Here is a 12,601-nt window from a genome sequence, read left to right as displayed (position 1 = left end):
CATGCTCTTGATCTCAGGGTCATGAGTTCAAGCCCTATGTTAGGGAGTAGCATTCACTTGAACAAAAAGGAAAAGAAAACACTGGCAATGTAGCCTGTCACAGTAGGTACTTAATGAATAATCATTGAAAGACTGACTGCAGCTTGAAAAAAGTCTCTTGGTATCTGCTGCTTTGGTTATCTCTTGCTGTAACCGCTCTACAACCACTGGCTTAAAACAATGACAGTGATTTCTTAGTGTTCTCTCTGATGGTCTGACTGGGAGCCGACTGGGCTTCTCTGAGTGATCCCTACTCAGGGTTTCCTCAAATGGTTGCAGTCAGATGGTGGTGGAAGCTGGAATCATCTCAGAAGCTTCTTTGCTCACATGTCTGGTGCCTGAGTTGGGAGGACACCAACAGCTGGGGCTCCTCATGCATCTTTCTCTCTTTCTAGGTGATTTCTCCTCATGGTCTCTCCAGTATGTTGGCTTCTGGGCAGTTGGACTACTTAAATGGTGGTTCAGAGCTTCATAGGTAAAGACCCCAAGTGAGAGATAGAGTCTTGTGATAGCTGTATTGTTTTTTCTTACTCAGCCAGCAAGTCACAGAGAGCCTTCTCCTGCGTGCATACTGTCAAGAGGGTGCATAGACTCTCTTGAAAGAGGAGAGGAAAGATTCTGAGAAAGCCCGTGGGACCAGAAATGTTGTTGCAGCCATCATTACAAAATACAATCTGCCACATCCACCTAAGAATATTTGGAGTGGGGGTGAGGGGCTAAAGTTGCTCTGTGTGGACAAAGAGGGTAGAGCTAGGTCAGGTTATAAAAAAAGTAAATTAGAGACCAATTTGGGTCCAATAAAGGAATATATTGTAAAGGGGTTGGATTGTCTTAAGGTGAAATAAATTTTCTGCCACTGAAGTATTAAGCATGGACTGTCAGAGCATTTTTAGAGGGTTGCTATAGTAAGGCATTTGATCCCCCTGACCGGGTATATCCAGAAATCTGCTAAGTGTGCCAGTTAGGAGCCAATGGCTGGAGCAGGAAGTCTTTGTGAGAACCAGAAAGGCCAGAGGACTGGGCAAAGCTGAAAGTTGAAAGTAGAAAAAAACAACTTAAAAAACATGAGGCCCAGGCTGCCTGGAGTGGGGTTAGTAGGTTTACTGGATCCAGCAGAAGCTGGAAATGGACATTCACATTGGGAGCTGGAAACAAGAGTCTGAGACCAGAGAGGAACCAATAAACAGAAGAGATGTTGATGTGGATGCAAAGGTTTTAAGGAGGGGGTGAAGGATGGCAGAAGTGATGGAGCAGTGAAAACACACCTGGAGCAATTAAGGCGTGTTTCAGAGCTTATGAGCTAGGGGTGGGAATTGAGGAGTAGTGGGGAGGCTACTGGAAAGAGGTCAGTCTGGCCTATGATGTGATTGAGACAGGAAGAATTCAGCAACACATGGAGGATATGGAATAGGAGGAACAGCGAGGTGCCTTCTGAAACTAAAATTGTTTGATGCTCATGGTACCAGGAGGGACACAATAAATGATCATCAGTATCTGGGCATTTCTAAGTCAAAAGTGCTACCCAGGCTCCTCTGGATGCTATAGGAATCTTGACAGAGTAAGTATTTACCCTGATAACTTCTAATGAACAAAGTCCCTTTGTTCCAGTTCAGGCTGGAACAAAGCCTTTGCAGGGAATCCATGGCCTTAAACATCAGCTCACTACACAGTTTGGAGAAGATTCATTTCATAGTCAAAATCCAAGTCTGATGAACAGCCTAGCACACTGTGTCTCCTGCAGTCCTGGTAAAGGTCTTTTCTCAAACTACAGTTGGTACACAAAAGAGAAATGACAATTTTATTACATCTATCATCTATCTATGATCTATCTATCATCTATCTATCTATGCAGGCCTCTGGGAAAGTTAAATACCTTTAAACAAAATAACACAGAGATGACACATTAAGATAAAATTGATGATGGGCCAATGGAGAGCTGAATCAATAAAGGACACTTCCATCTGGACCCCCCAAAAAGACAAGGGCACTGATTGGCTTTTGTCATAGGCCAATGAGTCAAGGGAGCAATTGGCCTCATGGGGTGAAGAAAAAAATGGATGGAACAGATGGAACTATAGTGATCTTCCAGGGACCCAGAATGACACAGTTTGGCTAATAAGCTAGCAGCTCCACGTTGAACTCAAAGAAACGGGCCACACTAAATCCTCAGGCCTGGGACGTCCACCATAAGCAATTAATTAGGCTTTGATCCTTCCTTATTGTTTATGGAGCGGGCTGCTGTGCAGGACCTCTCAGTTACAGAGCACATCAATCTAGGAGCAGATACATTAATTTAAATCTATATTTAGATAACAGTTCAGTAGATGGGGAGCGTGATTCATGGCCTTAGCTTGAAACTTCTCTGGAGCAACAGAGCAGCTAGACTATGGAATCCATTATCCTTTATTCTTTGATGCTCACACTCCTGGAGAGGGGATGCTGTGGGCGGAGACACTGAATGAAGTCCCTATTTGAAACAGTGGCCCAAAGGATCAAAGAAGAGATGTCCATTAAAAGCAAAATTCCTATCCCTGCTTTGAATTATAGAATTTTGTAGTCAAAAGTGACCTTAGAAATTATCTAAATGAATTTCTATCTTACAGTTGGGAAAACTGGTGCCATAGAGGAAAATGTACATATCCCTTGGCCATTTCTTTCAGTGAGAGACTATTTCTCCACTGTACCCAGTGAAAACTAATGGGAAAAATAGAATTTGGGCTTGCAGAATGTTATTTTCCAAACCTCATCATCTTAAATGAGTGCTATAACTCTTGGCCACCCTTACAACATGATCCGGTAAGAAGGAAGAAAAACTGGCTCAGGAATTGTGTGATCTGGTCCCAGCTGCATCTTAACTAGCTCCAGAACCTCTTTTTCAGGTCCCTTTCTGCTTTTCTCTCTTTATCCCAGAACCCAGCAGAATGCAAAGCACATGGTTGATGCTAGAGATATAGTTGATGAATGAATAAATGCACTTAAGCTCTAAAATTCTATGCTTCTCTGCATAGTAATAAAAAAAATAAAGGAAGTTGCTTCAGTTATCAGAAAAATGGATACATTCAAATTCCTGGATTTGTGTTAAGATAAATGCACAGTAATTTTGCTTAAAATGCTATCAAAAAAGCAATTAACTTCAGGGCACACTGATGCCCCAGAGATGTTCCTTCATATCATTCATTTTAGGAAGATGAGCACTTCATTTTATTCACTGGAGAGTCAAGACCCCTGGGGACAGCTTTAAAAATTGATCTCCCTTTAAGCTTCTTAGATGTCTGCTTCTCCGAGTGAGGTCCCTGGACCATCAGCATCATTATCAATATTACCTGAGAGCTTGTTAAAATTGCAGCAGCACAGGCCAAACCTGAGTTTGAATCTGCATTTTAACGAGGGCCCCAGGTGATTTGTGTCTTCTGAAGTTGGAGAAATGCTGTCGTCGATCAATCCACTAGGCTAAGATCTAAGGAAGCATCTTCCCACTCCGCAGGTTAGAGTTCACCCTCTACCTCTCTCAAAGAACTTGCCAGGTGCATCACCTATGAATCACTCAAGGACAAATACCGAGTACCACACAATTCAGGAAGGCTTCGGAATATTTCCTTAAATTATTATATTGAACCATGTGAAATCACTGCTACTAGATGTTTTCAATCTACAAAAATTGCCATTTCATTTATCTCAACATAATATAATATCTACCATTTAGCGAGTGCTTATAATGCACCAGGCTTTGTGTTAAGTACTGCAACAATGTTTATTCTAGCCCCCAAAATATTCTGTGAGATGGATGTTAAGTTCATTTTATACTTGAAGAAATTAAGGTCTAGAAAGGTTATGTTTCCCAGGTCACGCAGCCAGTGATGAAAAAGTTCCAGATCCACACCCAGCACTACCCCCAAGGGCCGGTGTTTGTCAAGATGTGAACCTTGGACCATTACATGGGAAGTCTGTCAAAATGCCTATTTCTAAGTACCAATCTGTACATATTGAATCTGCATTTCTGGTACTAGGATTTAGGAACCTGTATTTTAGTGGCTTCCCTGGGAATTAGACATGCCTTATTTGAGAACAAATTGAACTCTACTATTTTCAGACACTACTTCCTTTCCAAGTAGGTGATGGAAGGCCACTGGCATAAAAATCTAACTAACCCCAGAGCAAAGTGACCATAGTTCCAATTTCCCCAGGATAGCCCTGGTTCATGAACATTGTCATGGTAGAATTATTAAGAGCTCCCTCTTCAATTCTCAGAAGTGTTCTGGTTTGCATGATAAATTATATGATCACCCTGTGTTGGGAAGAAAACTGGACTGGGTTCCCCCGTGAGAGCATCAGAGGCTCTATCCTGCACAGAGCAGCTCTCCTGAGCTTCTCAGGGAGCTAAGCAAGTCTGAGCAAGTCTACCCCTGGAATGCCCAGTGCCCTGAGCCACACTCTCTGCCTTCTCCACCCTGGACTCCCTGGGCTGCAGCTCCAGGCCAGCAAGGACATGCATGATTCCAGGTATACCCAAGGAATTTGCACAGGGATCCCCAAGTTGGCATCCCCTGGAAATTCTTGTTAGAAATTTTTGAGCCGTTGTGATCTGTGCTCTACTGAAAGCCTTGAGTCTTCTCCATTTCTCATCCTCTGGGCCACTGAGGGAGCCTTGTCCTGAGTTCAGCCCTTCTCTCTGACTGTATTGGTTGTGGACTCATTAGGCCACTGAGGCAGGCGAGGTCTGACTCTTCTCTGGATCCTAGCAGGCAACAGAATCAGGCACTGGGTGAAATACCAACAGATGCCTGCTGAGCATCTCAATGAACAAATTGATGTAGTTATCAGATTATTACCCCTAGAGGAGGTTTTGATAAATGGGAAAGAAAGAACAAGAACACTGGTGGTCAAAGAATTAATGACATTAAGTCCACGAGGGAGGGCAAGAAAGAAAAAGCCTATTAAGTGTCTGTAGAGTCAGGACACCAAAAATAAACTTATCTTTAAAGAATATGTTGACTCTTCTTCACATGAAAGGCTCAACATAATTGCCTTCAACCTCTAGACATCCTTTCAAAGAAAGTGCTCCTAAATTTAAAACAATATGTATCATTATAAATGCACTATAGAATATCCAAAAAGTCTGGAAACATAAAGAGCATAATGTATTCATTATACCTTTTTCAGAGGAACATTTTGGTTCATTGCTTTAAATTTACAGTATCTTTTCAATGAATACATGTGTCTGGAGGTTGAAGATAATACAATTTACATATTGCTTAAAAATAAGTTTATCCTATGTGTGATGGTTAATTTTATGTGTCAACTTGACTGACATGTGATGTCCAGACATTTGGTCAAATACTCTTCTGAGTGTGTCTGTGAGGGTATTTTTGAATGAGATTAATATTCATATCAGCAAATTAAGTAAAGCAAACTGTTCTTGCTAGTGTGGGTGGGCCACATCCAATCAGTTGAAGACCTAAAAAGAACAAAAAGATTGAGCAAGAAAGAAAGAGCTCTTACTGCCTGTTTGAGCTGCAACCTCAGGCTTCTCTCACCTTAGAACTAGAACTTATACCATTGTCTCTTCTTGTTTTTAAGCCTGTCTATTTAGACTAGACCTATACCACCAACTCTCCGAGGTATGAATATATATATATATTCATCTGCACATCTGCTACCCTGTCAGGTTCAAGGCAGAATTCAGCCTTTTCTAATATATGTTCAGTCCATCACTGTCTGACCTACCCACCTCCAAAATGTTTTACTGGTCAAATAAATGAGGGAAACACTAAATAAAGGCAAAAAAATAGGTTTGGAATCAGAGCTTTTAAATGATTGCATGCATTAGGTGTCTCAAAGAGAGCACTGTAATGGGAGTTTTTCTGTTTTTGATCACATACTCCCCATTCTTCCACTACCCTATTTTTATTCTTTCAAGATTGGTATTAAAAGAAACACACTGGGAAAAGGTTGTGCCCAGTCTATTCAAAGTGGCTGGTTGTGACCATATAGAAAGAAGCCAATGGCCAGCAGGGCTTCTGAGGAGCTTTCTATGGATGGTACCTTAGGACCTTCTTGACTTTTTGTATTTGAATTCCAAAGATTTTGCCTATATCTGTTGGCCCTATTTTGTCATTATAAAAGGTTTTGTCTTGTCCTATAAAATCTGCTTCATTTGGGACTGAAGATCAGTATAAAGCATAATGGCTGTGATTCCCAGTTCTGATGCTCATTAGCTGTGTGATTTCAAGCAAATTGATAACCTCTCTGTGTCCCACTTCCTCATCTACAAAATGGAGATGGCAATAGTCATCATAAGGATTAAAGGTATTAACACACATAAAGCCTTAAGATAGAGTTGTGTTGTCTAATAGCATAGCCACTAGCTGCATGTGGCTATTTCTACTGAAATGAATTGAAATTAAGTAAAATTAAAATTCAGTCACATTTCAAGTTTTTGGGAGCCATGGGTGATTGATGGCTACCCCATGTGCCTACAAAAGAAGTATTTCCACTCCCACAGAAAGTTCTAGAGCCTGGGCACTTAGCAAGTGATGAATAAGAGCTATATTTTATTTTCCAAGGACCAAATAAATTCAGGTGCACTGACCAGACCTCTAACTCTTCAGTCAAATCTCCTCTAGAAGACAAATATGAATTGTGGGTTCTCTCTTTGCTTTCTCTTCTTTTTAACCCCCCTCCCTCCTTTCCTCCTTTCCTGCCTCCCTCTTTTCCTTCTCTCCTCTGTTCTTTCTCCCTGCTAGTCTATCCCCTAATTAGAAGGATCATCAGTGAATTCTTTCCCTTTATATTTAATACCTGAATCATGGGGATCCCTGGGTGGCGCAGCGGTTTGGCGCAGCGGTTTGGCGCCTGCCTTTGGGCCCAGGGTGTGATCCTGGAGACCGGGGATCAAATCCCACGTCAGGCTCCCAGTGCATGGAGCCTGCTTCTCCCTCTGCCTATGTCTCTGCCCCTCTCTCTCTCTCTGTGTGTGACTATCATAAATAAATTTAAAAAAAAAGTTAAAAAAAAATAAAAAATAAAAAATACCTGAATCTTTGCTATTGTGTTTTCCTAGTAAAATGCCCTGGCTCTCCTCATTCACCTTTCCAGAGTCACTGTTACTGGTGAGCCTAAGGGTTTATGTTACCCTCATACCACCCTCTGGAGAGGCCCCAGTTTTGTGAGTCAGAGAGCTGAGCCTGTCTTTTCACTGACTTCGTCTTTCCTCTCTATCAAAGTGAAAGATTTTGACATAGATAAATGTGCACCTGCTAAATTATTTGTAGTAGCAAATGTCGCTGTAATGAGATCAACCAAGCCATTGCCATGGGCGGCTGCTAGGCCTTGGAGAAACAAGCTGGAGGGAACTTTCTGTGGCTAATACTCATTGTAACAAGATATGACCACTATTCCTTTCTAAAAGGATCATAATGGACATTGATTTTTAGTTTTGGAGTTTGGCTCATTAAAATACCAAACAGAATTCCATGGGGGAAATGAGCTATATTGATTGGTTCATTTTGTTTTATGGGTTTGTTTCCTATGTAACATGTAATTGTATTTTATAGTTGCTATAATATGCAAGAATTAAAGACCTAATTTGGCTAAACAAGAATTGGCTTATAAATTATGAAACACTCTCTCTCATCAAACTCCTGGGTAATTAAACAAAATTTTAGCAAATGCTTTCTCAGTAGATTATTCTGCATTGGTGAAGGAGGTGGAAGAATGGGGGAAAATTTTTTTTTTCTTCTGTCACTTTTTAACTTTCTTATCACCATCAACCACCAGTAATGAGGTTAGGGATTTCAGATAATTCTGTTAAATTTTTTGCTAAGGCCTATTAAGCTGTCTTTTCTTTCACATTATTTTGCTTCTAAAATCTCAAAATGAGTTGCCAACAGTGGTGTGGTGGAAAGAGCACACGATGTGGAAGTATTGAGACTGAAACGTAGCTCTGCTTCTTACCTTCTGCTTGAACTAGGGCGAGTTGTTGAATGGGATGTTTTGAGATTTTGGAAGGTTGTTTTTCCCCCCATAGATAGATTAAAAACTACTCATATTGTCCTCCTTCCCCATTCCAGCAGCTAGATTGTACTTTCAGACACTTTGATTTTACTCACGACCATATAACTTGCTTTGGTGAATGGAAAATTGGCAGACATGATGCCAGCAACAGCTTGAAAAATAGTTGAAATATTTCATCACAGAGCACTCAACTGGCGAATTGAGTGCTACCCTCAATACACGCAACAATATGGATCAATCTCAAAAAACATTATGCTGAGCAAGAGAAGCCAGACAAAGAGTACATACTGTATTGATTCATTTTGCCATTGTTTCTTAAGCTGTACATATGTGATTCATATACACTTCTAATACAATGTATTTCCCAATTTGAACAATTCTGGAAGTTAACTCTTGCAATATTTCTGAAAGGTTATTACCTTCTACCTAAAAAATTATTCTATCCATGGAGGCCATTAACATTTGCTGAAACCCTACTATGCTGTAGCTACTTTATGTATATCATCATCCTAATATTGAAAGTAACACTGAATTGGTTACAATTGTTCTAAATTAAAGATTAGAAATTTGAGACACTAGGAGGTGATAGAACTTTGCCCAAGGCCTAGACATGCACATGAATCTATTGGACTCCAAGGTCCCTGCTATTTTGACATCATCAGATTGTGACTAATTCTGTTCTGTTATTTTAAGAGGCATTTCTAAGAGAAAACAAAGAATTATCTGGAGTTGCATGCAGGGAATTTTCAGGAAAGGCAGGTTAAAGCTCTTATATCTCAGGAGTCTAGAGGAAATAGTTGTGGTGTCTCTTTGTTCCCCAACAGCTGTCACCTCCCCTGAGGGTACCTGAGAATCTACTTTAGCATTGCTGTCTTCTGCCATCTTTCTCTCTTCTGGATAATTCTGTGCTCTGGTGCTTCAACAAGTCCCATCCTAGAAATTAAGTTCGTCAATGATACAGAAATATTTGTCTTTCTGGGTGGGACACTAAATGAGAAAACAACTGATCAATGAAGAGGAGAAGCTGAAAATTAACAAAACTTGGAAGTGATGGTTCAATCTGCTGGACGCATTAAATGAATTATAGGATATTCCTAATGAGTTGCATTAGAATTTGACTCTTGCCAAAGAAAGTAAGTAGAACCTTGGTGATTTATTTAAAACACTGTTTACATTCACTTGATCAATGGTTGAGGCTCCAGAGGTGATATCACCCAGCCAGAATCACTCCTCTTTCTGGAGTAAGAAATAAACAAAAGGAGAGAGACATAACTAAAATTCCATTCTGATCACAAAAGAATGTCTCACCCCTGATTCTTCTAGAAATTTCTTTAGGTTGGATAAATGGCAGAATACAGAATCTGCCCTCACCCCAGCCAGTTTTATTATAAAAAGCATCAAAATGAAGCCTTTAAAAGGAAGTACTGCAGCAGACAGCTGCAAACAATTACTTCTTAAAAACAAAACTGAAAAAGGCTAATTAATTTACAAAGTACAGAGTGTGCCAAAAGTGCAATAAAAATCCATCCCACTTAGCGTCCACTCGTGTTTCAGCAAAACAGAGCATTTGCAAAGTGCTGTAAATTAAATTATAAGGCAAAACTCTGCTGCGTAATTCTCAGATACTCAAATACATATGTAGGGACAACTGAACTAAAATCATTGTTAATGTGACAAATTCCTTAATATATGATTGATAAACATCTACATAGCCCATATTACTATGCTTATATCTGTAAAATTCGTAGTAGATAGGCTGTAGTTAATAGTAGGTGGCTACTATTGGCCACGGTGATTACAGTGGGATATTGTGAAAAAGTCAGATTCTAGATCCAAATTGAAGGTAGAATTTACTGGATTTTCTGATAAATTTTTATGAGAAAGAGAGAGGCATGTAGGATGACTCTCAGGATTTCTGACTCTAAGGAAATTCACCATAAAGTGAGATAGTGGGTGGAGAGGGAAGCCCAGTTTGGACACTTTGAGTGTGATGTACTCACTAGCTGTAAGTCCTACAGGAGACCATTGAATATATGAAGAAAGAGGGGAAAGACCTAATATATCTTATTGCCTACTTGTTTGCAGGACTTCAGTTACATTACCTCATTTAATTCTATGGAGGCCTATGTGTTAGATATTTTACTTCTGTTTTGCTTTATGTTGTTTAGAAGATAAATATTGAGTCAAAGAATTTGAATAATTTTGTCAAGGTCATGAAGCTGGCAGAAGGAAAGGCTGGAATTTAAATCCAGATTGTCTGAAGTTCAACCAAAATCCATGCCTTTTTTGCTAAGCCATGCCACCCCAAGCAAATGTTTTTTGTATCTTTTCACAATTTGGAGAAGTGAGTATTTTACTCACTCTCATTAGTTAGAATACAGATTGCATGTTCTAAAGACCCTAAACAGTTTGGTCTTTTCTAAAGACCCCAGTGGTTTAAACAAAAACATTAAAACTATTTCTTTTTTTGTGTAGCAGATTGGAGGTAGGCAGTGTAGGGCTGTTGTAGCAGCTCTGTTATAGAGCAACATTGTGGGACCTAGGCTCCTTCCACCCTCTTGCTCCACCCTCTTGCTCCACCATTCCCATGATATTTCCCTTTTCCCAATGGATCAAAATAGCTGATTTCCATGGCCATAATCCAAACAACAGGGTGGAGGAAGAGAGAAAGATAGACCTAATATAAAAATTGTATACATCATTTCTATTCATATTCCATTGGCCAAAACTTTTTATGATATTGCCATTTCTAACTGCAAGGCAGACTGGGAAATATTATCTTTATTTTGGAAATCAAATGCCAAGCTAAAAAGAAAAGAGTTTCTAGTACTTAGAGAGAAAGAAGGAGAATAGAGATTAGGGGACAGCAAACATTATCTGCTCCACAAGTTGGGCTAAATCTTCATTCAAGAAGAATGAAACAAGTGCATTTTATGTAAGTTTTGATTTTAAAAATACTATTAAAATCTTAATATCTTTGTGAATTTTTAAAGTGCTAATTTCTTCATATAAAATACAAGGAAATGTGATATTTCAAAAGATGGCATGAAATAATAGAAAACATGTACATTGGTCTCTGCCCCTGGTTCCTGGCACAGAGCTCCTAACATCTTTGTCATTTCCTAAGAGATAAGAGCAATAGGAGTTTTTTGTTGATGTTCTAATCTTTGGTCTCTAACCCCAATTCCTGACACAGAGCTCCTAAATTCATTATCATTTCCTGGGTGAAAGCAAAGTCTTGTTCTAAGGAGGCAACTCTTGGCAGGCTCCTGGATGGTGGCTGGTCACTGGAAAGGCCGAGCATAATTAGAAGCTTAGGACTTTCGGTCTCTGGTACAGCTGGGAAGAGGGTCTGGAGATTGAGTTAATGATCAATCATGCCTACCTGATGAAGCCTCCATAAAAACTCCAAAAGCATGTGCTTGGGAGAGTTTCTACATTGATTGAACACATCCCTATACCAAGAGGCTGGTACACCCCAACTCCACAGATAGGGACAGATACTCCTATGCTCGGGATCTTTCCAGACCTTACTACCATATGTATCTTTTCCCATGATTGTTCATTTGTATCCTTCATCATTTCTTTTATTATATAATAAGCCAGTAAACAAAAGTAAGCATGTACTTCTTTGAATTCTGTGACCCATTCTAGCAAACAATAGAACCTGAAGAAGGAGTTTCAGGAACGCTTGATTTATAGCCAGTGGGTCAGAAGCACAGGTGACAAGCTAGGACACACAACTAGCATCTGAGGGAGGGGGTGGGAGGCAATCTTGCAGGACGGAGCACTTAATCTTTGGGGTCTGCACTAACTCCACTTAGTGTCAGAACAAGATTGACTTGTAGGACATGGGCTGGTGTTGCCAATTGTTCAGTGTGGGGAGAACCCACCCAGTTGGGGTCAGAAGTGCTGAGGATGTAACAGTGGTGTGTGAGTAAAGGAGATACACAGGAGACTTTCTTCTTGTACAGAGGGGGACAATGTGAGAGTTGTAAACTGTATATACCCTATTGCCACACAGAGACACCACTATAGCTGGTAAACCAAAATCCCTGTTATTCTTGACCAGGATGTCTGAGTGACATAAATTTTGAATTATCAGATGCTTTCAGTGATGCATCTGTCACACAAAGTGTGGCCATGCAATAATTCTCATTTCCCTTTCCATGATCCAATATCAAGACAGTTCTTATATAGAAAGGCATCTCTTGTCAAAACAGCTGTTACCTCTCACATCAAACTGCCAGTTTTAAGAAGCTGGGGTTAAAGAAAATAAGATTCCACCTCTACTTCTCTCCACTTCTAATATTAAGTAGAATAACAATGTGAGTAGTGATCATGACGAATGTGAGAAAAAGAATGTGAAAATGTAAATCCCAGATTTATATTTCTAGCTTAGACACCCAGCCCAAACTGAACTCCAAATTCATATATATAACTGTCTCCACTTGGACGTCCAATAGATTCTTCAATCTCAAAACATCCAAAACTGAATCCTTAAAACATTTACACTGTGCACATCCCCTCTCCATTGAGGACAACTCCA

At 39.9% G+C, this 12,601-nt stretch overlaps 1 long non-coding RNA gene across 1 annotated transcript in view; it reads left to right on the top strand.

Annotated features, from left to right (window-relative positions):
• LOC111091891 overlaps window positions 1–12,601 on the top strand; it is a 60,063-nt gene that overhangs the window by 43,509 nt on the left and 3,953 nt on the right. The gene's annotated exons all lie outside the window — the stretch shown is intronic.

Source organism: Canis lupus, chromosome 23 (assembly GCF_011100685.1).
Source record: "Canis lupus familiaris isolate Mischka breed German Shepherd chromosome 23, alternate assembly UU_Cfam_GSD_1.0, whole genome shotgun sequence".
Lineage (NCBI taxonomy): Eukaryota > Metazoa > Chordata > Mammalia > Carnivora > Canidae > Canis > Canis lupus.
This window is presented reverse-complemented; position numbering and strand designations above follow the sequence as displayed.